We start from the raw sequence: 25,471 nt of genomic DNA on the forward strand, positions 1-25,471 counted from the left end.
AAACCATGTAGTTTATAACCTTCACTCCCAATTGCAGAGAAGGGACTATTGGTGACCAGAAACTAATTACAAATATTGACTTGTCAGCCTATAATTTACAAATGGCATACATTTCCTGTTTCATTCACACTGATTATACTACATTCTTATCTTTTTTGTTTTGTTTTTTGCTTCTTTTCCATTTGGCACACCCAGTACATTAAATTATTCAGATGATTTTCAAATGTTCTACAAGCATCAGATGATGTGAGAAAATAAGGGCTGAGGGGCTATAATAGAGATAAAAATGGACCAAGAGTATCTTCTTCCTACTTCCCAGTGCCAATAAAATAACAAAAGTGGAGAGAATGGGGGTAGGTGGCAGTTCTGAAAATAGGCGTTTGAATGATAAGTCCCTCCCCCCCTTTTCTGAATGTTCTGCATTTTTGCTGATTATGGATCAAGCCTGAGAAGCTTGCCTTTATTGATCAAACACAGTATTTTTATATTCCTTTAAAAATCGAGCTCTTGGGAGACGTGTGCCTTCATAAGCTAACATTTTGATGAAAACAAGAGTTCTGCCTATTTAGTACATAGTTCAGTGGATTTTATGTTCATTCTAAACAGCTGACCTGACTTTCTCTTAATGAGAAGTATTTAGCTCTGCAGTTTCATGTCACTCTCATCAAGGGAAGCCATACCCACAAGTATTCTGAACATTAGAGGAATGGAGAAAGTTCAACATCCTTATGATACTTGGCCTTTTATCACCATCTGGCCTTCAGTAATATAAACTCAGTTCTATTTCTTTTCACAGCAGTGAATACATATTCTTAAACTAGGTTCTTAGAACAGAGTCAGAAAGACAGTTTTACACTGTGAACGCATTGCAATGTATCAGACGATTTCTTTCTGGGATGAGCAACATTGTACAAGCATAAAAACAGAGTAAGAAAAACTAAGCCAAAGAAATTAAAGGCATAACATCAGAAAAAATTAAAAATAAATATAGCCAAATTGACAGCACTTTACATCAAACAATTCACCATAATGTTCACTGCATAATGTTCTAACCTTATAAGTCATCCTTGCATTTTCTACACTGATTTTTGTTATTTAAACTTTTCATCTCTGTTTTTAAGAATCTCTTAAAATTCATCCAACCATGACTTTCTCTGTCTTTCTCTGCATGTCAACCCATTTACTCTTCATTCATATATTTATCCTGAAATTTAATTCTTACTAATTTTATCTATATGACCAAATTATGTCAGTATACTTCTTTTGTACTGGTCACTAATTTTTGTATTTAATTCACATTCATTCAGGACCCATTTATTCTTGCCTGTTATCTTTTTTAATTTTTTTACCACACATACCCTTATGCACCCCATTCACACTGTATTCAACTTACTTTTCAATTTTTCTGGACACACTTCCATATAATATAGTGGGCAAAAGCATACTCTTATATGCAGCTATTTCAGTTGCTCTTAACACTCATTCCTTGCAACAAGACCACCAACTATGCACAAGTTTCCTACCACCATTTGCACATCTTAAAATTCCCCCATCCATTTTACCATCTTTAGTTAACATTCTACCCAGATACACACATTTTCCTTTTCAATTCTTAGTCAACAACCTGGCATAGTCTGCATACAACAGTAAACACAAAATTAATACACTTATAACAACACATTCTTTATACATTTATCCAGAAATACATTAAATATCTTCACACATCCTGCCTGCTAAATTTTGCACTATTCATTCAGCATTCCATTTATTCTCCACAAAATTTAATTCTATCACTACTATTTGTACATTCAGCAACCAGATGTCAACTCCATATTCAGCAAAACTCCACAGTTCAAGCCAATTTATTTTATCATATGCTTTCTCTAAATCAACAAATGTATGATAAATTTTCTTTCACACATTGTTCTATTTGTCAATGACTGGTCGGGAGCATATGCATTCCTCCAGTCATCTGGCATTTCATCAGTTTTCCAGGATTTTTCAAAGCTCCAAAAGATCATTATCTATTTCCTTCAGCATGATAGGATGAAATTAGTCCTAGAGATTTAAACTCATTCAAACTAAGTATGTATTCCCTGACCATGTTTCTATCAATATCAGGCTTTAATTTTTCATCCTGCCCTTCACAATTTCCTTTTGGAAGACAATGATTTTGGTGAAAAAAGACTGTAAGTAAACAATTCTAATTTTTGCAGTAGCTAGGAAGGATTCATGAGGTTCATCCTTCCTTTATAAGTTCTTGAATATAATACAGTATCTGTACTTTGTAAGCAAGCACTTTATTAATCTTCCTTCATATTGTCTCAACTGTGCATTACAAACCTTTCCATGATACAGGCATAGCTGGAAACAGATCAACCTCTTCAGGTAAGATGATATATAATGAAAAATGTGTGCAAGTCACTAGTGCATATGATCTTCTGCATATTGAAATGTTGAAAGAGCTCTAAAGTACATTTCCTATCTATATTTATGATATTTTCTAACAAAATATGCATTTTAGTATATTTTCTTATTCAAGAACTGTAGTCTAAATTCAGGTTATGAAATCTGAAAGAGAATTGTAGCCTAGTGCACAGCAGACAAGTAACTGATTGTGCTATTTGGCTTTAAAATGCAGGGAGAACAAAATAGTAGAGCATCTCTGCATCACAGAATGCTGAATTGCCATATGCTTTTTTCAGTCAATCTTGTAGATACCACAAAATCAATTGTTATGATAAACAGAAACTTGGGTGGATACAGCTCAATAATATTAACTGACATTAAATAGCTCACAGTTTTGCTGAAGGAAAGGGGCATGCATGCATCAAAGGGTGAATGGAACAGTTTGTAAACTTCCACTAAGGATGCTCCAGATCAGCTAGACTGGAATTCAAGCCAACATGTCCCACTGAACTAATCTGCTTAAAGTTTAATTCATTCTTTACAGGATGAGCTATTTATACATTACCCAAATAAGCCGTCTGTAATTTTATGGATTTTCCTGTATGTTGTGTCCATAGATAGCAGATTCATTTCTGCTATTTATTTGGCAGCCAACTAGCATCCCAAAGTATCTTCCAATTCTCTCTCAAGCCATTCAGACTGATCCTCCTACTAAAATTGTGATGACAGAGAATTAAGTAATGAATAGCTAATCTGAACATGAAAATGTACAACTCCTATCCCAAAATTCTATATTCTAAGAAAGCATAAAACATGCTCTCTCCAAATCCATAAACAGCAAGGATCTAGAGTCTATTCCTATCCCAAATCAATACCATGCAACTTTTTCTGAAACAAGAGCCATAGTTAGCCTTTTGGATGACATTTGAGGGCCACAATGCAAAAGTAATAGGAGGGGCAGGGCAAAATCTAAACGTGATTTCAATTGCATTTAAGTTTATGTAAAATGAAAATAGTAAAATATTTAAAAAATCCAAATGACCATATTGCTGATTCCTCAAACAAATACTAATACAGCTGTTAAATTGAAATTGTTCTTTTTCTGGTTTTCAGTTGCATGAAATTACTCATTTGTTTATTTATTACAAGCTTTGGTATACTGCCCTCATCACAAGGTCCCTAGGCAACATATACTAATAAAATACATAACAGCATAATAGAAAGCTTCCCCAAAACCAGAACTAAAAACTACATCCATTAGTAAAAAAACAGTAAAACACTAAAACACTAAAAGGCATCCTGACAGCTCTAATAGTAGCATCACTAAAAAGGTAGCTGAAATAGGAATGTATAAAAAGCTTTCTGAAAAGCCAGCAGACCAAACATGTTTCTGGGATAAACCATTCTACAACAGAGGAGCTACCACTGAAAAGGTCTACCTTAGGGGACCCCCCTCCATATTTTTTCACATGGTAGGATTCTCAAAGGACAAAAGACAGTCTGATTTTAATCAGAAGAGTCAGTTCTGAAGGGAAATGGAAGCCAAGCCATGTCGGATTTTATAGCTTAACTCAGCATAGATTAAGAGATATGGACCCAAAGCTCCATTGGTAGCTAATATAATGATTGTACCACCAATGTTATACTGCTAAAGGCAATTGCATTTTGAACCACTTGCAGTGTCCAGAATATCTTCAAAGGCATCTGGAGCGTGAGATTGTAGTCTAAAACATATGGTGAAAAGGGTATAAGTAATTCTTGTAAGGGTCTAAAACTGGGCCTGAGTTTCTCTTCACTTGTGTTTTTAAGCTCTCCAAAATCTAAAAATGAAAACTATCTTTAGTGATAAATTGAATTAATTCCATAACTCCCAAGGATTGTTCACATATATATTATGATGAAACTGCTGCTGAGACAAATGAATAAATTCAGGATATTTTTTCCTATTTCCAGCATTGTTGTTCTAAATTCACAATTTAAATTCACTCTAGCTCTTAGTCATCTGGAACCATGTAACTTGTCCATGCTGTTGCATGTATATTTCTAATGATATATGCAGGTTATAAATGTGTTTCAAACTTCTGTTGTATTAAATCTATTGCAAATTGTACTAAAGCCTTGCACCTTAGCCAGTATACCTAATTTTGACACATTATTTCCTAGTTCATTGCTCTCTTGGATAAAGATTTCAAATTCCTAGTCATTGGGGGGGGGGGGGTCATCACATTTGAGATGTGGGTGAATTAATAATCCAGGCCTTTCCCCTTAAAATGTTCTGTGTAAGGAGCAGATACTGCTTTTTTATGTCTGCATATAATTTTGTGTCCCACCTGTCATACATATCCTTCAGCATCTGAATGAGTCAAGGGTCATAATAAAGAGCATTAAGATGCATTTCACTGTTTGGCCCAGAACTGAATTATTTTAGTCCCAGAAGTCCACAAGTACAAGAAGCAAACCTAGAATAGGGAAATTCCCTGAATGAAACAATGAAATACTCTTCCTTTTCATCATTTCCCTCATTTTAATACTAACAAATGTCCTACTATATGAAAAAGCAGTTCTCAACATTTTCCTTTTATTGCATATTTTTTTTAAATAGAGGGATCTTAAATAGCTGCTTAGATTCTGCCTTTTCCAATTCAAAACGTAGTTTGCAGAAACTGGCATAAAGGTCACAGCTGCTTATGTAAATCTGTCCTTTCCCTTGTGGTTTCCCTTTCAACTGCTGTTTCGCCCAATTGCTATATGAGTTCTTCTTTGACCTTGCTGGGAATTTAGACAGCTTCTTAGGGATTCCATGGAAGCAGGTCCTGGAAAAGGAACTGCAGAAATTTCAAAGAGTAGATGTATATCTGTGTTTGCTTCTCTTGTTCTGTGAGCTTCTCAATTCTAATATGTTAAGATTGTAATCCAAAGAGATTTGTGCAATCAGCCATTATTTTCAACCTCTTTCTTTATATTCCACCTCCACAAAATGTAAATTAATATTCCATAGTACACAGCAAACTTCTTGATCTAATCACTTTGTTTTCATTGATTTGCGATATGGAATCTGAAAAAATATCTGTGTGGATATGCTCCAGTTTTTTGTTGTTGTTTCTCTAAAGAACTGCAGTGAAAAATCTTTTCTCTACTACAGTACAAGATGCAATGTTTTGAACAAGGTATTTATATAGTGAAGTTGTTTCTTTACCTCCATAATAAAATGGTACATTAAAACTACACCAGAGGAAGACTTTTCTACAGTGGATAGCTCCAGATGCTTTGCCACTTCTCCCCAACCTGAGCTCCCTCCATATATGTAGACCAAGTGGCAGAATTTCTCAGGATTGCTAGCTTAGTGATCAGTAAGAAGTCTTGTGAGTTTACAAATATGTGGAGGATGCCAAGGTTGGGGAAGTCTATCCTACGCTGAAGACAAATGGAGCTTGCAAGAATAAAACATATTTCTGCCTACAAGAGGCATTGTCATTTTCCAAGAGAAGGAGTCGGTACTACTTATATTCTCTTTCTCCATTTGTAGAGGTTGATAAAATGAATCCTATTGGACCCAGCTAGGCTTCAGAAGATTGGGAGTGGAGAGGGCAACATTCCATTTATTCAGGATAAATAAATGATTGTTTCATCTAGAAGCTGGAAATAACTTCTTCTGTGGCCCAGTCCTTGAGTTTCATACTTAAACAGATCCACCCAAAGGAGCTAATATGCAACATATGCAAATATCTTTGGGCAGTGTTTTCACGACCTATATAAATGGTATGATTTCCTACTAGTTTGATATTTTGTGTGAACTTTATCTATTTATCCATTTCTCGTTTGTTCAAACATATTAATCAACTACATTTTTAATTTTAAGGTACCAAACATAAACACTTTGAACCAACCAATTCATATCTAAAATATTTTATTTCAGAAGGAAGACAGGAAGAAGTAATCTTTTCCAAAATGTTTAATTACTTCACAAAGAAAACAAAACAAAGGAACTAAAACCAAATTTGATTTTCAAATTTGTTCAAAATTATTATGAATTCAGACTGACGTCCAGCTAAGTCGTCTTGCACGAAGCAAGACAATTGGAAGCTGTAGCTGATGCCTTACCAGTAATGCCTATGATTAATAATGATATTGTGCAACGTCACACAAAATGTTCGATGCTTTGTAAATAATCAAAGCTGTTCAAGAAAGATATATTTGTCACTCCTAGGCACTCCATCTTCCCCAGTGAACTAAGATGGGAAGTTTAGATTCATGGGAGGAAGAATGTTAGTAAGTATAGCATATAGGCTTTTAATTATTGTTAGTAATAGAAGTATTATCTTGCATGAATAAATATTGGAATTTGTAGAAACTACTGACCCCCTCCAAGGGCTACAGTGAAAGCATTGGAAATAACTCACCTGGTCAGTTCAAACTATTCCATCCATCCAACTTCTTTCTGATTCCAAAGTGCGACTTGGTGAATTGGAGCCAAGCTACTTCTAGAAAATTTTCCTTGTATAGTTTAAAGATGAAGAACTACTTCTTTGAGGACAGCTTATCTCCTGTGGGCTTTCACTGAAAAAGTGGTTGGAGAACAGCTATTACAATGCAGCTAACCCTTTCTTATAAACCCTTCCTTCCTTGCTGGCCAAGCATCTAATATTTCCCTAGGAGAATTCAGTTCCACAACACAGAATCCTGTGTACTTCTCTGGCTTTGTTCCACACCTTAGTTCACTGGCTCAGACCATTGCCATAGCATTCTTATTGCTCCTCTCCCCTTCCCCACTAGGGCAGTGTGTGTGTGTGTGTTGAAGCATCAAACCATTTTTTTTTTAATGTCCTTGCCTTTTTGAGCAGCTGTCCTGTGCTCAGACCCCATCAAAACTTTGAAGTGGAACTCTGTGAAGGGCACTGAATCAGAAGACAGTGGATTAGAGTTGTTCGTCCCACCTCAGTGAGTAAAAAAATCAATCTCATATTGATCTAATTAAATCGTGATTCAGCCTTTGTTCTGAACTGGATCATAATCCTAATAAATGTCCGTTTAAAAAGTACTATTGGAACAGTTAAAATTTTGAAGGGATATGCACATACATACATACTCTTTGATTTTCTTGTCTCTTTTTCTGTAACCCCTCCCTTTCATATCTTAATGAATAAAAGGGAGCAAATATACTTTCTAAATATAGAAGCATTTCAGGATTCATCTATGGATAAGTGATCCCTTAAGTTCTGTAACCTGAAGTGTAATAATTTTAGAAGCTGAGTAAGCTTTCTGATAATGAGCTGAATGGTAGGGAAGCTAGATTTTGGGGCAGCACCAGAAACTCTGGCTAATTTGTTAGATCCAGAGTTATTATGTCCCTTGCAATACTGCAAACAAGTGGTTTACATAACACCACAGGTGTATTAATCTTTAGAAATTGGTATTGTCATTTGCCATACATTTCATGAATTACAGTTGCTCTTTGTATTATTGGACAAAATGACTTTGCATACAAGAAGCTCATATTAGACTTGCATCCAACAAAATGTACAGGTCTCCAGCAAAATTCTGATACATGGTGCTGTTGGGACCCATTCATGTAACTTTGCTGAATTGAGATTTGATTGCACATAAATAAATTGGATATACAGTCTAGTTAGTTTAGAACTGTTGGAGGAAGCAACTTGAGGGTGCTCTTAGAAGGCAGGAATCTAACCTGAGCAAGGCCTAGGGAAGCAGCCCTTTATACATCTAAGAGAAGTTTATTGCAGGAAATAGATGGGGGTGAATGATTATAGACAAAGCCTAGCCCCTACCTGGCTACTTCATATCAGACAAACAGTTGGAAAGCAAGTGAGCTAATAAGACAAAGACAGAAAGGAAGAACCCTGATATTGGCGATCTCATAGACAGAGCAGACATGTGAAAAGAACTAAAAAATGCGTATCTACCCCAATTACTCCTTGTATCAGAGGATTGCAAGATGCTAAAGATTCAATGCAACCCAGTACAAAAGTCCAACAAGAATATGATAGAAAAAAGACTAATCTCACTGTGTGCTGGCCTAGTGAAAATGTCTCTAATAGGTTTGATTTAAAGGAATAAAAAGGTGATGGTACCTTTTCTAAAATTCCTATATCCCTTCCAAGGACATGTCATGTTCTCATCTTAAGTATAGTTTGAGTGCCATGTAAAAGGTGTTTTCAGGTAGAATGCAAATAATGATTTGGAAGTTGTAGCATTAAATACAGTGGTTCCACAGAGCTGCAACAGCAACTATGGCTAGAAGAAACTCAGTAAGGATGAAAAGAATTGACCTGAAAAAAAGGGATAAGATTTTAGATTTCTGCTCATCCAACATATGATCATTTGAACTAAGAAAATTATAAATGGAATAATTAGTAGTTTGCTGTATCTGGGATTTTAAAATTGTTTCATACTGTATCCTTTTTTTCTATGGCTTATGGAAGCTTTTCACTGTGAATATCACATAGGTCAAATAAGAAGAATTGGATAAAATGTTAAATCTGTTTCTTTTAGAAGAATCTGTTATACAAAGGTTAAGCAGTAAAATTTGTTCAAGTTAAAGATCAAAGCAAGTTTCCTAACAAAGGAAAGATTACCTTCACCTTTTGTGGAAAAGAAAGGAAGAAATATTTCTCTGCTTCTATAATACAGTAGGGCTGTTCAAAGCTCTAAAAGAGTGCTTAGCTCCAATGAAGTTTCAAATAAAGACACCCTTAAAGCTGCTTTGTGAAGCAACAGTGATCATCTGTGTTGTTTCACTTCAATGTGGTTTGGAAATCCTCTTCTGCCTCAGGGCTTGCACTACAGGAAAAAAATTAGAGGACCCTGTTCAATGAGCACTGCAGAAGAAAGTTGAGAGGCTCCAATGTTGGCTGCAGAGCACCTAGACCTCCTGCCTAATTAAGAGAGACTAACAGAATGGAAAAGCTCCTTCTGCACTGCTGGATCTCTCAACAGCTCCATAACTGACCAAAGGTTGGAAAAAAAGCCTGTGGAAAGAAAAATCATGGCCTTTTGTATGAACTGCCTTTTCTCTACTACAGGGCGTACTGTGGATGAGACAGGCCAGCAGCATAGAAAAATAATTGTCATGTCTGTGGAATTCCCCGCCATTCCCCAGCTGACCTGCAGTTGAGACAGGCTAGTTGTGGAAAGGATATTCCTTCTTTGATACTACTCTTTTCCCATCAGAAGGAAGTCAACAGTGCGAAAGAACCAAAATACTTCTCCAAGGCATGCTGAGGGAGTATATTGTCCTGTAACTCTAGCCAAAAGACTTTCAAAGTGGCTGGCACTGAAGGCACCCAGCCTAGAGTCCCTATCCAGGCTAAGTGAAAACTAAAGGGAATCCTGAAGCCTCTGAGTCTGAAAGCACTTTAGCCAATGCTATGGAAGAAGACACATGTCTGGTTGAAAGAAATGCAAGGCCACCCAAATTGCTTCACTGAGGCAACTCTGCAAAACAAATCTGTATCATTTCATATGAACCTTTAACTCAGGCCCATTAAAATCAATGGGAATGTTGTCATAACATTCAAAGAGAGAAGTATTGCATCTAAAATGTGGATTAAAGAGAAAAAAATGGAATAATTAAACTTTGTTATATCAAAAGATACAACAAAGAGGTATAATAATGTCACAATGCCTGCCCTCTGGAATAGCATCACCTCAGAAACTCATATGGCTCCCACCTTAATTATGTTCTGAAAGTCTGGTTTTCAAGCCCCTGTATGTTTTTTTTTCTTTTTCTTGTTATGTATAGGTTTTCTTCTGAACTGTGTGATCTGTTTTCCTATTTTACTGTTTCTTGCATTTATCTGGAGCTGAAGTCCTCTAAGTTGCAAAAACAAAACAAAATAAAACAAAACTAAGGCCTGCATCATACATAGGCAGAAAATAAAATGTAGTAGACTAAAACAGTCTCTAAGCTGTATCACACTAGGCCACTGGGAGAAAACATACTGTAAGTTTGAATGTTTCCCCGATAGGGAAAAATCTGACCATACAAAACTAGGATGTTAGGGGGGAGAAATCAATTCAAATGTTTCTCTGGCATATAGTTTTCTATAAAAGAAACATTTTTGTTAAATGTTTCTCATGAATGAAATTTCTGTCACAGTTCTACATCTGCAGTCCAGACTGGAACAGTCTAAGGAAAAGCTTATTGGTTCCTCTCCTGGTCCACTGCTCTAAGAAGCAATCAATATAACATAACTCATATGCTGCATGTAATAGAAGCAAAATCAACATTTCACCAGTGTGGAAATTGTAAGGTGCTGTTTACAAAGAAGATCTACTTATGATCTGTGAATAACGGAATATTTCTGAAGCAGTTAAAAACAATGTTGCATTTTAAAAACTAATAATAAAGAAGAGCCCTTTGAGCATAACCCTAGTGGGAGCTGCATAGCTAACATTAACACTGAAATGACTGAGCCTCAAAGGCCACTCATAAGTCTTTTACAAGGAATATCTGGGTTTGTGGCATTTGACTGTCATTGTGGCTGTGCTAACACATTAACAGAAACTCTGACATTCAGTTGGCATGGTGAAGAAGAGTGCTTTGGAGGTTTTTTCTTCATCTCCTTGAAGGCCAAAAATAACAGAAGGCATATCAACAAAGAAGATTAAATTTGTAGGTCTTCCAGGGAAGAATGGAGGACTGAAGACGGCTCTGCAAAAAGTGAGGCCGATGTTTGTGGCCAAGAATAGGGAGCCATAAGTAGATCAGCTCCTTTGACTCTCTCTGGACAAAGAGAGGACACAAGACCGTTCAATCTGTGCTCCATACAGTTGTTTCTCATGGGAGACTGCAAAGCAGAAGTCTCCAGAGGGTGGGAGAACTGGGAGCCAAGGGAATTTGCCATAATTGCACCAGCCACAAACAGAATCTTTTCAAAGGACACTAAGTTTGCACTTTCCTTGTTACCCACTTTCTGAAATTGCCTATTAACTTCCTTAAAGAAGTTAGACACCTTCAAAATGACAAGCTGGAAACACCAGGTGAATGCCTTCAATTCATAATATAAGACAATTAAGATGTATCTTTAAAATCTTTAATAATTTAAAATGAACAGCAAAACGTAAGACAAGGTTTTGGCTATAGAAAGTTTTAAATGGATTAAGGGCTCAGAAAATCTTGGAATATTGGATTTTGAATATTAAGACTTTGAAATTAATTTTAAAGAATAAATGCATTGTTGTGGGAAAGAAAAACTATTTTTGATATTGGAGACATAACAAGACAAGTAACTTATCATGGTGTTCAGAGATATTTTTGAGGAACTGCACTGGGACCTTGAATCAATAATGCCAGCTATGTTGTGTCTTTTTGGGAACAGTCTGTTCTCAGAAGAGGATGTTACATAAAAATATATGCAACAAAGTCCACCCAAGATCAACATGAACAAGAATTTGAACAAGAGTTTGTCGAAAGATAGATAGATAGATAGATAGATAGATAGATAGATAGATAGATAGATAGGACAAGGGTTTAAAAATTGGAACAATTTCTTTTTTGCTGGACTTGCACAGGAGGATGTTTAGAGTATTGGAGAAGTTTGAAACAAGGATCAACAATTATCTGAATGGATTAAAGAGCAAAATTGTTTTACGTAAAAAGAAGGAACACAAAGTCTGTTTATTTGACCAGGGTTAAAATGGGACATGTTGCTATTTTGGGTGGTTGTTTTTGAATTTGTTGATATCTGGACTGGAAAATGTTGTATAATGGATTTGCTTACATTTACCATGACGTTTAAGCTTTTTTACCTACAGTTACTTTATGCATCCTAATCTGACAGCATTTAAACTGACTTTGTATCTAATTGTCTTTTTTACTTAAAGTAAGGAATTTTTGTGAGCTTGTTTCCTTTAAAGGAAAAATTATTCCTCCTTGTAATGTTAAATTCCAGTCTTTTGTTTATACTAGGATACTGGGATTACTTTATGTCTTCTAAATGTGGATTTCTTTGTAGTTAAGAATTGAGCTATGGAATGTTTATTTTAATGGGACATGTTATTTGAGGTGGTTCTGTTTTGTTTGCTGGCATCTGGAATGGAAAAATGTTGTATATTGAGTTTGCTTACAGTTAATATGGTGTTTAAGCCTTTTCCCCTACAGGTACTTTATATATTCTAATCAGATAGCATTTAAATTGGCTTTTTATCTAATTGCCTTTCCACTTAAAGTAAGGGATATTTGTGAGTTTGTTCTCTTTAAAGAAGAAATTGTCCCTTTTTGTCATGTTAAACTTTAGTCTTTTGTTCACACTAGGATACTGGGACCAATTTACATCTTCTAAAGTAGACTTGCTTACAGCTAAGAGCTGAGATGTGGAATGTTGAGTTTTATATACATTAATTAATGTTACTATTTTAGGGCTGTATTTGGACTTTTTGCTGACACCTGGATTGGAGTAGAGATTACTTATTGGATTTGCCTACAGTTAAGAGATGAGTTACTGGATGAAGAGTTTTATATCTGTTAAGTAAGAGAAGGTGAAGAGATTGTGAAATTGTTTACACCTGCTGTTATGAGCCTGGGAAGTTGCTTTCTTGGGTTTTTTTCCCTTTATTTTTTCTTTTTTTGTTTTTGTTTTTTGCACCTTTTTCTTTCTTTTCTTTTTTAGTTTATATTATCCTTTACCATTGTAATTAAAACCTTTAATAAAATTATTATAAAAAAAGATTGAATTTGTAGATTCTTCTACCCTGTCTAGCAGATGAATTATCCCCATGTAAGTTTATGAATTCCACATAAAGTGCAAATCTCTGGGTCCCGTGTCAGTCAATAAGGAAAAAAAAAAGCTGTGGACCATTGTGAAGATTAATTTTTTAGTTCATGGATTCACACTTCTTTTTTGTTGCTATTCAAATGTCATATGCAGATGTGGGTCTGTATAGGATAATTTAAGTGGGAAGATTAATATGCTCAAAATTAGCATACACGTTTTTATTTTGTATTGCCCATGTAAAGCTTTTAAATATATTTATTTCTCTTCCCTCCCCATTTTTTCCCTTCTCTGCCACCTTACCCAGTCTTAAAACCTATGGTAAAACTCACCACTCTTTAAACTTACTGAAAAAACAAACAAACAAACAAACAAACAAAAAAACAGTGGCTTCTAGAATGGAGGAACATCAAGAGACTGTAGCATATGTATCCATATTTTCAGACCAGGAAGACTTCATAAGTCACAAATTAAATTTAACTTATGGGAGAACAAAAAATAAACAAACATAGTTTTGCATTGTTCTTGCATCTGGAATTCTCCATTACAAAGAGGCATATTGAAAGTAATTTTCACATTATTACTTTCCATCTCTTCAGGTACACCTGTTGTACTCATAGGTAAGATGAAAGAATATCCTAATTTCAACAATGACAAAAAGGGCCATTATTTTATTTACAGGTGTAAATATTACTTCCCTATTCATTTTTTTCTGTATGCCCCTACTCTGACCTTATTTAAATAAGCTCTTCAACCAGGCTTTGGGTTAGAGTGGGTGGCAGATCCTTTGTGGGGATGACTGGTTTGTTAGAATTTGTGTTATTTTTTCAAGACATTTTGTTTTGTATTGTTTATATGATGTTGTATTAAATGTTTTATATTGTATGCTGCCTAGAGTCATGATGGAGTCAGGTGGGAATTTTAAATTAAATTAAATTAAATTAAATTAAATTAAATTAAATTAAATTAAATTAAAAATTCTAGAGAACGTTCCAAATAAATAAATGTGGCATGAACTCTCATTCCATACCATGTGGTTTAGGGTTTGAAAATTATGCCTACCTTTCTTTGGGCAAAGGAATGATGTAGCTGCTATGTAGCAAATCTGTGATTGTGAGAGGCTGTAAAAATCAAAGCTTTGCACTCTGAGTGTCCCTACTTCATTCCTTAGAGCATTAATGAAAGGCAGTGTCAGTTTCCTGAGACCTAACATTTTATTTGCATCAAGTGCTATGATTATAACCACTAAAAGTGTCAGGAATGAGACTAGTCTGAACCATAGATAGTTACAATTACAATTACTTAAGTGTTTTTGGCATTCTGCAGCTGAAGAGTGAAGTTCATTGAAAGGAATGAGTCCATTGTGACTGAAACACTTTTGTCTATTTCTGGAAAAAAACATTAGTTAACTATTTTTTCCAGTTTTAGTCACTGAGAATCTATTTTTTCACTCAAAGAAAAAAGATCTGTCTGATAACTGTGCCTTCAAGATCAGTGTTATATGAATATGATGGCTGGCATTTTGCCATCCCTCACTGCACATCCTCCTTTGCTTTCTTTGAAGGAGGATCACGCATGTCAAAATAAGGTGATTATTTTATATTCTGAACACAGAAAATATGAGAATTCTCAGTATTTTCTTTGCTGTTGATGTGAAATTATGATCAAGAGTTACTGACATGAATTGTTCTGCTAGTATGTATCCTCTAATTAATTAGTTACTAAAACAAATCTCTTCTGCAAATATATGTCCTTTAATTTATCAAATGTACACTTTAAAGATATTAGCTTTTCATTCATACTAGCAACTTCCATTGCCCTTTCTTGAAATTAGGATTTAAAGAAACCCCAAGTAATTACAACACAATCTAAATATACACAACTGATCTATTTTGTCTTGGTGAAGCTGCCTTTGGCTTATTAGATAGCACCTTGCTGAAGCTGCTGCTACTTCTATAGCTCTTCTGCAATATATGTTTGCATTATTTCAACAAGACATTTTTTTCGAACTGAGTAATGCAAATGCCTAGAGAGGAACAGGTGAGATCTTTTGCTTGTGAGCATTTAGTGACAATGCTATTAGCAGCCCTCAATACCTGCAGGGATTTTACTTTACTCTGTATGTATCTCTTGGCTGACATGAGTTGTCATGCTGTATGACAGTCAACTTAGCTTAATTTTCCTCCAGATTTCTTGTTTGTGATGCAAGTTCTCCTTTTTCAAGGTTATGGTGATGAATTAATGGATCTTTCCAAATTAATATTTCTTCTGGGCTTTGTTGTTCAGTGCTCTGGGACTTCACTGGGTTGAAAGGTTCAGAGTAGCCACACTCAGGCTCACTCTATATCCACGAAGGCTACATTCTTGATTGTGGTTCAGGATATTTATGGAAAAATATTTCTCTGGTACTTTATTATCCAAAGATTTGCTGGTGCTAACAGGATCAGTGTGTGAATAGAACAAGCAATACTCTGTTGGTGGTTTCATTTCTTATTTATAAAAGACAGAATATGCCTGAACTTTTAAACTGGGGCTTCAAACAAATTTCAGAAATAAACAGAAATTATGCTTTGTATGCCAGAACATCTCTCAAGAACCACGGCACTGATGCCAGAGAAGTCATAGCCAGCTCTGCAATAGCCAAAAATCATGTAAGTAAATATGAGTGCTTACAAAATAGTCAGCAACCAGTGTAAGCCATTTACTTGGGCTGAATGCAGAAAATATTAATTCAGAATTAAACGTTTTTGTTCTTTCATCACCAACAAAATTATTGTTTGTTATGGGATTGTGGTAGATAGATCAGACAGAACATGCACTACCTGTTTGTGCTGGGTGCCAAACTAATCTAAATGTCATAAAAATAACAGTCATTGACCTGATGGCATTAGCACTTATCCTAGGATCAAACTTAAGTAATTTGACAGGACTTACCACGTTAAGGTCCCACAGATCAACTTGCTTTAATTCCACTCCAGTGGCAATGTTTTATTATCAGCCCACTGAAAGAAGCAACTTTTTCATCTGTATTGAAATCTGCTGAATCTCAAGCTCTCTTCACATACCACAATGACTACCAGAAAACTTTAAACACTAATGGTTACTCTGGAGCTGTAGGTATGAAATGGAATAAATCAATATTTATATAAGAGTAGAATGGAAAAATGTGGATATATGCTATATCCTAAGGGGTCAATTTATTATGGATTATGAGATATTGCTGAAAATTAAGGATATTTTGTAGTACTGAGAACAGAATCAGTTACACATTGGCACTTGTAAAGAATCCATCACTTTCCATCACAATGCTCTCCTGTAGGCTGAGCTCAAAGAAAGGATGTAACTACTCAACTACTGCTATTATTACTAGACAGAAGAGTGAAAAGAGAGAGAGAGAGAGAGAGAACATGCATTTGATAAAGTATGCTAACTGTAGATATACTTAAATGGTGGTCTTCCTGACATTATATTACTATTACTACCAAAGAAACAATTGAACCAATTAGCCAAATGTTTTTAAAGGATCAGTTTAACTTCATTTTTAAGCAATTTACTGGATCAGTTTGAAGCTTTAATGTGTTCAGCTTTTAGGTATGATATCACATTAGGTTACCATTCTTGGACTGAGGTTCATAACATGTTTTTTCCCATGTTTATTGTTAGTTACTCTGCCTATGGGGTGAGGTAAGAGGCAAAGTAGTTTCATGCCATCACGACACGAACGCTGCCTCTTTTGTACATGCACTGTGCCATTTTATACACATACAAAGCTTTCATCATTTTGATCCTTCATATACCTCTGCATTCGAGACATTTTATGAAACGTGATTAATCTAGAGTTTAGATTATCCTTCCATAAAACACCTAATGGCACTATCCATTCATTGCATTTCCAAATCATGTCCAAAAAGTAGAACCTGAAGTTACTTATGCTTTTTTTTCCTTATATGGTAGTTCTAAGTCTATTTCTATAATTCATTCTCACTATGTTTTTGCAGATGTAACATATCTTGGGAAGTAGCTACTCCAGTTTTCCTCTTTTTGCTTGGCAAAAGGTCCTTCAGAAGACTTTGAACATTATCCAGGAAACTTCTGCTAAGGCATAGAAAAAGAAGGAAATTGTTTTTCTTTTATTCTTGGACAGATATGTTAATGAAAGATCAAGAAATGTGCAAACTGTTGAATGGTGAATATCAAGTAGGTACTTTTTCAGTATCTTAAATTGAAACTTAAGTACTTGGCTCTACTCACCTACATTTAAAAAAAGAATTTGATCTTAGGAGGGCATTCCTTCACCTTGAAGTTCTTGATGTTTTTCTTCATAATATATTTAACATTTGTATAATTCAGTTTTACAACAGGGTTAGTAATACAATATAAGAGGCAACAGGGTGTCTGTGTTCCCTAATATAGCACCAGGAACTACCCTTCACAAATAAAATCTACTGTGCATAATATTTTTCAAGGCCAAATCCTGTGTGATCACCAAATATTACTAGATTTCATCCAACTTACATGAAAATATGAGACTTTCATATTGTAATGGAGGGGGCATTTTAGTACCATTAAAAATTGCACGGTTATGATCAGGGCCTGATAAAAGTCCTGACCCTTGCCTTAGAGCATGCCAAGTTTCATGCCAGACATGGCAAAGAATCCTGACTTCCCAGACACCAAAACCTGTATTTTAGAATTTCCTTCTTGGCAGAAGGGCTCATAGGCATGGCATGGCTAGATTAGTTTCTTTGTTGCAGTGAATAATTAAGCTATACAAACATGGAAAATCTGCCAACTGCAGTACACTGCAGTCAAAACCTATATATGAGTATTTGCTCCTGAGTTTAAATTCTAGGCTTTTCCTCCCCAGTAATAAATGGCCATGAGTTATGTTGACAAAATAGTCTTCTTGAACCTTGGAACTATTTGTTGCTGTCTCACCACATTTATCCCTAATACAACATCTCTACAAGGTAAGTCATTATTATTTGTTTATTACATATGAGGTGTGATGCCAAAAATTATTTTTTCCTATATGTTGCATCATGGAGATGTATTTTTACAAAACTTTTCATCTCTCTCTCTCTCTCTTTTGACTTGGTGACTTGGAAAGTTTGCTGATGTTTTATGCAACTGTTATCCTTGTTTTAAGAATTATTTTATGGAGTATCCTTCCACAGTTTCTTTGCTTTTTGCACTAAAATATTCTACAGAATATTGTTGTCTGTTCTCCGTGTAAATGGAGCTTGGGATAATTTCAGCAAGCCATATTCTGTTGCTTACTAAACCTGGTCTAAAACACTAGGATCAGAACTCTAATTAAGAAAGATCTTGCAAGGGAAATCAATCTCCTAAGTGAAGGCATTTATCTCTATCTTTGCACAGGCTACTGTTTCTTTTGAAGTAAAAGAAGACAAGAACAGGCAAAAACATTAAATTCTGCAGTAAAATGAACTTTAGTTTTGTGAAGCAAAGGTATCTCAGTATGATTTGTTTAAAGATGTAGTTCTCTCCTTTTCTTATCAGGACTATTCTTATCATTAACATTAATTGTTAAAGGGCAGGTGATGGATGGAATGTGTGAAAAGTCATGGGAAGAAGGATAATCCAAGTTAACCTGATTGGTTGTTTAAACTACAGCATTATATATTTGAATTTAATACATTCTTACATATCAAGAAAGAATTAAAAAATCAGTATGAATGACCTGTATTAGGTCCTGTTCACATCATGGTAGAACATGCTTAATTATTTCAGTACGATGGCAATATGGGAAAAATAGCTATGAACTGCCAGTGTATATTACTCTGTCTTCTCTTTGGGCTTCTTCAAACGTGCTGCTGATTCTTATGGGGGTGCATCAAGGATTAGGACAGGAATGCTATGGCATTCTGGCACTGCTTCTCTGACCAAGGACTATGAGACTTGGGATAAGGGGAAAAGTGAGTGAAAAAGGAACGAGCAAACTGAAGAAGACAGAGGGAGACAGGAAAATCCTGTTTCATTCAACTTGTTGAAGATTGCTTCTTTAACACATAATGACTAATATGTACAACTAGCATTGAGTTATAGAAGTTTGTAACAATTCTGCAAATGAGGCAACAGTTATTCTCTCCTTTATAGATACTGCCTTAAAAGTAAGGAATAATGGAAGAAATAGGTAAGAGCAGAAAACTATCCTTATTCCTGTAACAGTAATCTTCTCTACCCATACATCATAATTCTTTGAAAGTCCATATCAAAACTACTGAGAGGTGGACCTTAGAACAAATTTTGTCTGTTTTTTTTAAAAAATCTAATGTGATCCATACAAATTGAATATCATGCTTTAATGGTTGTCTGAGGTCAATGTTTAATATGTCCCTTGCCTTTCATCTTAATTTAATCACATAACACATCAAGTAATATTTCTATTGGTAGTTATCCTCTCATTAAGCATTATTTTTGTATGAATCACTAAAATCGTCTGTTTCCTATTTCGGGAGAGAAAATAATATTTGGTATATGGATAAAATTCCCTCCCCTTCTAATGTTCCTACATTCTATGAAGTTATTTAAAATAAAAATAAATCTCCAGAATGCAGTTGTTGTACAGTTCCTGCATGTGAAAAATACCTAGGAACAGGCATGTGCTTTCAAATACTATGAAAGCCTGGTGTGGTTGTAAGGATCTCAGGAGAGGCTCTTTTATGGGTCCCACCACACAAGATATATGTTTGGTTGGGAATTTAAGAGAAAGTCTTCTTAGAGATACTTTCTGGTTCTGTCCACCTCCTTCCTTGTCTTTTTGCCAATACATTTTTATTCAAACATACTTTGGTACTCTAATTGGCTTTTTAATGAAGTGGTTTTAACCACTGGGTTCTATTAACTTCTTTTTATTTCTTTATTTGTTACATTTTTATAATGTATTTAATAGACTTTTAGTGTTTTAATTAAAACTCTACCTTCATTTGGGACTGTATCTTTTTTTGAGCATGATTAATGCAGGATTTAAAGAAATCAATGATATATGGGTTTCTACCAGTTTAAAAGTTATGGCTTGTCACAGGAAACCCTAGAATTAAAGTCTGGACAGAGTGCTAAGAATTTTTTATTAGAGATCCCAAATGTCTTTTTCACATCTCAAGGCTTCTTAGGGAGAATGAAAGACTATTAAGGGTCACTTACTTGGGGGTGAACTCAAAGGGTTACTGAACTCAAAGGGTTTGCTCTGATATACAAATATAGGATTACACTGTAAACGTACTTAATAAATATGGCATAAATATCTACAGTACAGGAATTTGCAAATGCATATCCTTTTCTAAATCTGTCTTGCCATTTGGGAATTTTTTTGTATGTGTAGTTACTGACATGTCTATGGAGGGAATAAGTTTTGAAAAATGACTTGAAGTTAAAGTTGTGCATCCATCATGTGCCAGTGGGAGATTGCACTATTGTCGACAAAACAAGAATGCCATCTAAAGGGGGGGGGGGGGGAGAGAGAGAGAGAGAGAGAGAGAGAGAGGTTTTATTTTGATTGTGAGAGACATAATTCATATCAAAGGTTTTAAAACTTCTATCACTTTCATTTAATCAGCAATATCCTAGATCAAAAAGCAATACTAAGATACAGAAGATCATTTATTTTAATTGGAAGACACCCACTGCAGCTGTGATACAAAGCAAAATCTGTCTCTCAGTATCTTGCTTTGTAAATACTAACAGCTCCACCATAATTAATGCAATGACAACATACTGCACTATCCATAATTACACCCATATTAGGAAAAGAAATAGTGAAAGCAGCCACATACTTGCCAAAACTGCCTCAATCCCGAGGGATATTTATTTTGACAAATACTCAAGTAAAAATAAAAACCAATCTGGCCTAACATAAAGCTTTTTATTTTCTCCATTTTATGAAACTGAAAAGTAATGAAACAGCAACAAATAAGCAGCAAGACTGGTTATGTGTGTGATTCTGCACAATATATCTATATACTACTAAAACTGTCCTGTCTGTCTGTTTGTAACCTTCAATTGGGTGAAATGGTGCATAATGGGGCAACAATTTTGAACCAAGGTACCTCAAATGGGTTAATTTACAGAATGTGTCCAAAATCTGGGACCCATTGCTCCCGTGGGATTGAAATTTGACAGTTACATGATCATCATTTCCTGCCAGCTTCCCACAAAGAAAGTCAATGGGGAAGCCAACAGGAAGTTGGAAGTTGCTCCTGCTCCCACTGTTTTTTTGCCCGTGGTCATTCTGTTTCTCTGTTTAGGTAAGGAAATATCTCTGAAATGATGACCCAACTGCCGTGGTTAGCGTCAGTTATGTGATTGTCATTTCCAACACTCCCTGCCAGCTTCCCAGAAGGAAAGTCAATGGGGAAGCCAGCAGGAGGTTGGAAATTGCTCCCTCTCCCACTGTCAGGCCTAGTCCAAGGAACTCCAAGAGACCATATAATTTCAGTCCAGCAATATTTATTAGCTACAACCTATAGCAAGAATCTTCCCAGACTGAAACCCCAGCTCCCAAGTAATGCCAGCCACAACATTGTGAATTCCTCAGGGAGGTGCCAGTCTCATCCTCATATTTCCCACGCTTCTTAGGAGATGAAAGAAAATGTTTTTCTCCCTGACCCTGGCCTTCATAATTCCATTCCATCACACCCACTGCTTTTTTGCCTTTGGTCATTCTGTTTCTCTTGATTGAAGTAGGTGGTCTTGCAGAAATCATGCAATGCCATTTGCTTCATCTGCATGCTGATGTCACGGCCTACATGATGTCACAAGCTCATCTTGCCCACATTACAGATATCCATAACCAAGACAGAAACTGATGCCTCCCTATTCCAAAAGAGTCTATGCTCTTTGCAAAGTGTTAGGCTGGAGGCCACGGGAGCAAACACCAACCCAAGAGGGCCCAGCTTCAAATCTTTCCTCATTCAACAAGTTACTATTTCTCTAATCTATCCATCATACCTTTCCCTTGCACATGCAGCTGATAATTATGGACTTTCTTATTGCATTGTTCAAAAGGTTGCAAAGCTAATTTATGAAAATTTATGAGAATTCTCGCAAGTGTTGTACTACAATCCAGTGCAACAGTAATGGAACTTGACCACACTGAATTCAGAGTGATTTCAGATAAATAGTTCATAGAAACTGGTAGTTCTTTGAGTGTATCATTTCTATCCCATCTGTGAGTGTAGCAAACTGACATCACTGGACTGAGTAAAGTAGATGTTTTCAACCTGGCTGGTTAGGAGTGTCAGCAGTGTTTCAGCTCTAGACAGAGATGCTAGAGAGAAAGATCAGGAAGGCAATGATTTTTCATCACACATTCCTTGTGCTTCTGCTGCTGCCTGATAACATGCGTGGTTCCTCCTGAAATGTTACTGCAATGATCTCAACCCAATGGTGATTGTGAACACCATTTCTTGTCCCTTTAATAGACTGGAGTTACTGACACGCAAACACTCTGCTAAAGATGGAGCTCAGATAATGAACTGGAAGAGACCAACACAAGTTTTCCTTCACCATCAATATGACAAACTGCTTTACCTATCTTGATGGATTCTTTACAATTTTTTTCCTTTCCCCAACTTCTTGTGTAAGTTCATGTTGCTCTACTCTGTGTGGGATTTGATTGTCACCCTCATCTCCCATTCCACCCCCTCAGCAGAATTCTTTGAACACATCCTCTAAGGTAGACATACTCTAGTAACTATAAATGTCTCACAGACTGCCTTCACAAAGCATAGTCAATTCACACTGTTGCTAGAATCTTTGTCCTCTGCTTTCTCTCTTCAAACATATCAACAGATAAGTAACACCAGGGGTAAATTTTGGAGGGAAGAGAAATCTGGAAAAAATTGGATTAATTTGTGGGTAAGGATTCCTCCAAAGTAGAGGAGGATTTTAATTCTGAATTTGCTCAAAGAATCTCTATTCAACATAGTATTTTCTTTCTTCCAAAATTGTAAGCATCCCATTTTAATGAGAAAACATTGACTCACCTTCTTTAAAAAACAGATCTCAATGATGTTAGAATCAGGGGATTGGGAGACATATTGCACTGTGCCAGGAAGGTTCTCATCTGTTCCACCTCACCTCCATATTTTTCAGGCATGCTTCCAGGAGAATGCAACAGCAATGGAGGGGCCGCTGCAACATTCTGCCCAGCCTGTCCAATTTGTTGGGCCATTTGGGCCATTGCATTTATCTGGGCATCAACTTGTTGTTGATGTTGTAATAAAGCTGCCGCCAAAAGCTGTGATGTCAAACCAGCTCCCTGGGGATCTGTTGCCATACTTCAAAATTCCTCCCTCTCAACAGGAGTAGGGAGTCTGGTGAGATTGATGTCAGGTTAAGCCCAAGAAACTCCATGAGACAGTTCTGGAACAGCTCAGTTACTCTATTAGCTTATACCTGCTAGACGGAATCTCGCCAGACTAACTCTAAACTCCCCAAGCCAGCAACTAAACACTGCAAATTCCTTAGGGTGGTGCCAGTCTCATCTTCACTTTCCCATGCTCATGCTGTGGGCTGAGGAGATGCTTCTGTCCTTGACCCCTCTCATTCCATTCCATCACACTTAGGTGCTTAAGGCAACTGCCACTCAGTTCCTTGATAGTGTGGAGATTTAATTTATTTATATTGCATTTATTATCTTTATTATTTAGAAATAGCCCATTCATTATTTAAACCAAAGCTGTTGTAAAACTGCAGTTTGAAATAAAGACTAGTGCTGTTACCTACATTTGAAGACAGATAATGGAAACTAGATAACTGTCCTTCCTTAGAGTGGGAACAGAATGCTGTGCAAGGAGGAACTGTATGGATACAATAAACAATATTGTTTATAGAACATGGTGATGGTACTTAGCAGAATAGAATCCTTACAGTATGAAGGAATGCAGGGACATCATAGTAAGGTCACACCCCCACCCACCCCCAATCTCTTATCAAAGGCATTCCAGTGTGAGGATAATACAATATAATACAATATTTTATTTATCTTTCCTACATAGTGTAACAAACCAAACATATATAATCTGTAACTTTGCTTTGTTTGGATCTCATCTGCATTTTCTTGGGGAGGAGCCCTGTGATCACTATAGTTTGTGCATGCCAATAAAATATGCTTTGTTCAATCTATCTCCAATCACTTTGGTTCCTAATTTAAGTGGGCATTTCCCCACAACAATAGTAATTAGAAGTTCCTGTTGGGTTCACAGCTTTCCATAACTTTTGCACAGAACTGTTTATGAAATTACAGGTAGTCCTTGCTTACTGACTGCCTCATTCAGTGACTGTTTGAAGTTATGATGGTGCTGAAAAAATAACTTTACAACCAATGCCTGCATTTATAACCTTAGGCAGCATCCCTCAGTCACATGATTGCCTTTACAGTCAGTACTCATTGTTTTGTGCCTGACCTGTTGTTTTACTCCCCCTCCCTTGCAGAGTGAAGAGATTGGAAAGGAAGAGATTACAAGAGAGTAAGCAGGCATGCAATGGGAAATATACTGAGCTGTCACAGATGCTGGCACCAGCACATTACCTTTAATGTGTATTCTCCACTGTGTGCCTGCTTATTCTCTTCTAATCCCTTCTTCTCCAATGAATGTAAATACAAACATTGATTTCCTTCTAGTTAATTATCCCAGTGCTGGGGTGAACATTCCAAAGGGTGGAGCAGTGAGGAAAAGGAAACCATAGTCATGGTCATGTGATTTCCCACTTAACAACTGCTTTGCTTAGCGATGGAATTGCCAGTCCCAACTGTGGTCACTAAATAAGGACTACCTGTATTCCACATTGGGAATGTGTTCGTGACTGTTACAGTTTGCATAATTACAATTTTGTAATCAAGATGGCCATTGGGAGTAAAATTCTCACCATTGGAATGGCTTGATAAACATGGCCCAAGAGCCAAGTGCATTAGCCATATGCGTCAAAACCCTTACTTGGTATACTGAAAACCATTGAAAATGAACTCGTGTACACCATTCATCATCATCATCATCATCATCATCATCATCATCATCATCACAGAACAAAGTCTCTATTAATACCCTGATTGCCTCAGGATTATTGAAATTAAAAAGACAATGCATATAGAAATCAGAGTTATGGGACTCTAGAATAAGATTTAACATAGGCAATCTCATGTCCTTAATCCAGTAATATGAAGCTGTCTCTTTTTATGAAATGTTGGCTAACATAAAAGCTAATGACTCTCACTGCCAAGGAAGAAAACCTAACTACATAAAGGCATTTGCCCATTAACAAGCTGTGTTGCTTGATAGCATCTTAGAATGTTTGCCACCCCTCTTTTC

At 36.1% G+C, this 25,471-nt stretch overlaps 1 long non-coding RNA gene across 1 annotated transcript in view; it reads left to right on the forward strand.

The window, feature by feature from the left end:
- LOC148215148 (uncharacterized) overlaps positions 1-20,589 on the forward strand; it is a 33,757-nt gene extending 13,168 nt beyond the window's left edge. Inside the window, exons 2-4 of the long non-coding RNA XR_015796816.1 lie at positions 7,251-7,347; positions 15,721-15,790; positions 17,138-20,589. This is a non-coding gene — a long non-coding RNA (uncharacterized LOC148215148). The remainder of the gene's footprint in view (positions 1-7,250; positions 7,348-15,720; positions 15,791-17,137) is intronic.
- Positions 20,590-25,471: the final 4,882 nt, after the last annotated feature.

This window comes from Python bivittatus, unplaced genomic scaffold (genome assembly GCF_059951505.1).
Source record: "Python bivittatus isolate LINGU-HERP-01145 unplaced genomic scaffold, Pbiv_v1 ctg000350_np1212, whole genome shotgun sequence".
Taxonomy (NCBI): Eukaryota; Metazoa; Chordata; class Lepidosauria; order Squamata; family Pythonidae; genus Python; species Python bivittatus.